The sequence below is a fragment of the Hyaena hyaena genome, unplaced genomic scaffold (genome assembly GCF_003009895.1).
Source record: "Hyaena hyaena isolate Hyena2069 unplaced genomic scaffold, ASM300989v1 scaffold_495, whole genome shotgun sequence".
NCBI classification, from domain to species: Eukaryota; Metazoa; Chordata; class Mammalia; order Carnivora; family Hyaenidae; genus Hyaena; species Hyaena hyaena.
In genome coordinates, this window is record NW_024081128.1 from 28553 (window position 1) to 32335 (window position 3783).

Genomic DNA, 3783 nt, shown 5'->3' on the forward strand with positions numbered 1-3783 from the left:
GCCCGCGAGGCGCGTCACGGTGCCGCCCCCGCCTTCCGCCCGCGCAGGCGCGCGGCCCCTGGTCAGGTGGTCCAGTTCCTATGGTAACGGGGCTGCGGCGGGGGGCGGGGCGCGGGGCGCGGCGGGGGCTGCTCGGGCTCCCGCGGGGACGCGGGCGCGTCCGGCGGCCCACCCGCTGCGGCGGATTACGCTTCCCGCCTTCACCGTCCCGACGGGCAGAGCGGCGGGGACCGGGGCCCCCTGCTGTCTGCTGCGTCCGTCGCGCTCAGCGCGTTTGGTTCGCGTCGCCTCCAGTCCGGACGGCGTCCTGAAGAGAACGCACCGTTTGGAGACGTCCTGGCCGGCGCCGTGTGGGCTTCCGCCGCCGGAGTCCTGCTCGTCTCTCCCCGCTCGCCTCACCTCGCCGCTCACAGGCTTAGAAGCTTCGCTTCCGTTTACCCTTCGCAACGCCTGCCCTCCTTGTTACCGCTTCTTTCTCTGGCTTTTCTTACTCTTTGTCCGTCTGAGCGAAAGTTCAGTGGCGTTCACGGTTGTGTGTGGCGCTGCGTGAAGGTGGAAACCCGTACCTGAATGCAGGGACTAAAAACCGTGTGTCCTGAGGGCGGTGTTCCGGGCACTGTCCAAAGAACCTGCCGTCTGTGGTCTTCAGTCCATCAATTACATCAGTCTGTACGGAACTAATCCCTGTTAGCGACGGAGAAACTGAGGCACCAAGTTACCTGCCGTATTCCCGTAGAGGAGCAGAGTACTTGGCAACATAGCATTAACCTAGAAGCGTTTTATTGCTAGCCAAGTTATTTAGTGCCACAATACTTTCATCTCTGGTAAAACTAATAAAAATCTGAGCATAAAAGAGTTGGTCAGTAAAGGAGAGAAAACTTGCCCTCAGAGAGTTTATGGTCTAGCTAATGAAACACATTTAAAAATAATGAGGCAATAGATTGGTAAGGAGGAAATCTATCTGTTTCGTAATAATAAACACGTGACATGATTATGTAGAAAATTTGAAAAATTAACCAAGGAAACCCCCTAAAACGTAAGCAATTATAACAAACCTGCAGGATACAAGGTTAATATGCACAAAAGCCTATTGCTTTTATGTTTTACAGCAATGAACAATTGGGATTTGAAATTAGACATCATATCACTTACACTAGCACAAAAAATGAAATACTTGGGTGTAAATCTAACATAATGCGTACAAAATCTATATGAGGAGAACTATAAAATTCTGATGAAAGAAGATCCAAATAGACGGAAATATTTTCCATGTTTGTGAATGGGAAGATTGAATATTGTAAGATTTCAGTGTTTCCCAACTCAGTAAATTTGATATGATGTCAGAGTCACAGCAAGTTATTTTTTGGACATCAACAAGCTAATCCTAAAGTTTTTATGGAAAGACAAAAGTCCCAGGAGAGCCAATAATATCAAAGAAGAGGAAGAGTCACAGGTCTGACAGTGCGTGATATCAAAACTTACTGTAAAGCTACAGTAATCAGGACAGTGTAGTATCGTCAAAAGACTAGAAAAATAGATGAAAGTGGAACAGAAAACAGCCAGGAATAGACTCACATATATAAGTTCAATGGATCTTTGCCAAAGGTGCTAATTGTCTTTTCAGCAAATGGTGTTGGAAGGGGCGCCTGGGTGGCTCAGTTGATTAAGCAGCTGACTTTGGCTCATCTCATGATCTCCCGGTTCATGGGTTTGAGCCCTGAGTTGGGCTTCATGCTGACAGCTTAGAGCCTGTTTTGGATTCTCTCTCTCTCTCTATCTCTCTTTCTGCCCCTCCTCTTGCTTGTGCTCTAAAATTTAAAAAGAAATTTTAAATGGCGCTTCAACAACTGCACTTCCACTTGACAAAGGAAAAATTTTTTGGACATAGACCTTACACCTTTTGCAAAACTTAAATTGAAATGGATCATAGACCTAAATTTAAAACGTAAAACTTTAAACTTCTGGAAAATAACATTGGAGAAAATTTAGGTGGCCTTGGGTTTGGTCCTAAGTTTTTAGATACAACACCAAAAGATAATCCATGTAAGAATGAATTGACAAGTTAGACCTCATAAAAATTGAAAACTTCTTGGTGAAAGACCCTTTAGAAAAGGAAAAGACAAGCTACAAACTATGAGAAAATATTTGCAAAATACATATCTGATGAAGGGCTGGTATCCAAAATAGTGAAAGAACACCTAAGCCTCAATAATAGGAAAACAACCCAATTTAAAACTGGGCAAAAGATCTGAAACAGACACTTCACCAAATAAGATATGTAAATGGCAAGTAAGTGAATGATAAGAGACTCAATAGCCTAGGACATTAGGGAAATGCAAATTGAAACAACAATGAAATAGCACTAGAGACCCATTAGAAAGCCTAAAATCCAAATTACCGACAACACCCAATGCCAGTGAGGACACGGAGCGTCAAGAATGCTTATTTATTGTTAGAGAGAGTGCCAAATGGTTCATCTACTTCGGAAGGCCATTTGGATATTCTTACACAGATCACCATAGTCTTGGTATATGAACCAGTTATCACACTTGTGGATATTTGCTCAAATGAGTGGAAAACTTATGCCCATGCAGAACCCTACACGTGAATATTTAGAGCTGCTTTATTCATAATTGCCCAAAACCGGAAGCAAACATGGTATCTTTCAATAAGTGAAATGGATAGATGAACTGTGGCACATCCATAGAATGGAATATTATTCAGCAATAAAAAGAAATGAGCTATCAAGTCATGCAAACATGTAGGGGAAACCTAACCTTCACATAGCAATTCAAGCAGCCAGTCTAAAAAGCCTACATATTGTATGATTCTAACTATATGGCATTATGGAAAAAGTACAATTACCGAGGCAGTAAATATTAGCCGCCAGAAGTTTAGGGAATAACAAGAAGGATAAGTGGGTAAAACACAGGTGGTTTTGTATGATACCATAATGGTAGACAATGACACTTTGCATTGGTCAAAAGCCATAGGACAGTATGTAGTGTGTATATATATATATTTAGTATTTGTCCCCAGATCCTAGATCAGAGCTTCAGAAACCCTTTAAGTTTCATGAGTGATATGTGCCTTGTTATGCTAATGACTAGTTATGCTAATGAGGTGGCTAATGGCTGGATGGGGAAGGAGCCCTAGATAGTTTCATGATGGAGGCTGGTTGCCAGAGAGACCAAGCTTGTGATTAGAGAGTTGGCACTTTCAGCCCCTGGTTCCCAATGTCTAAGGAGGAGAGGGCATTGAAGACTGAGTTCATGCATAGGCTCCCAGGTAGAAGAAACATGTCCTGTGCTCATGACTGAGAATCAGAATGGATTGGACTTCCCAACAGAAGTGCTTGAAGCTAGAGAACAATGGAGCCATATCTTCAAAATTCTAAGGGAAAGTGATTTCTAACTAAAAAGTCTATACCGAGCCAAACAAGACCATTTCAAGTGTGATAGAATGAAGACTTTTTTGTATATCCTATAAAGAATCAATCATAAAGTTTATCTCTCATGCTCTCTTTGACAGGAAGTGACAGGAAGTGACAAATTAAATGTGCATTTTCTGCACAAACTTAAGAATATAACAAGGCAAAGGGGGCAAGAAGTTTCCCATAATGCAGAGGCTTCCGCACCAGTAAGAGGCAGACATTGTTGAAAGATGTTGTTGAAGGCAGAGCCTGCGGTGGCAGCTAGGTAACAGGACCAGAGAGGGGGAACACCGTTGCAAAGGATGATAGCAGGCTCTAGGTGGAGTGTCTCCAAGCAAAGTAATGTATCT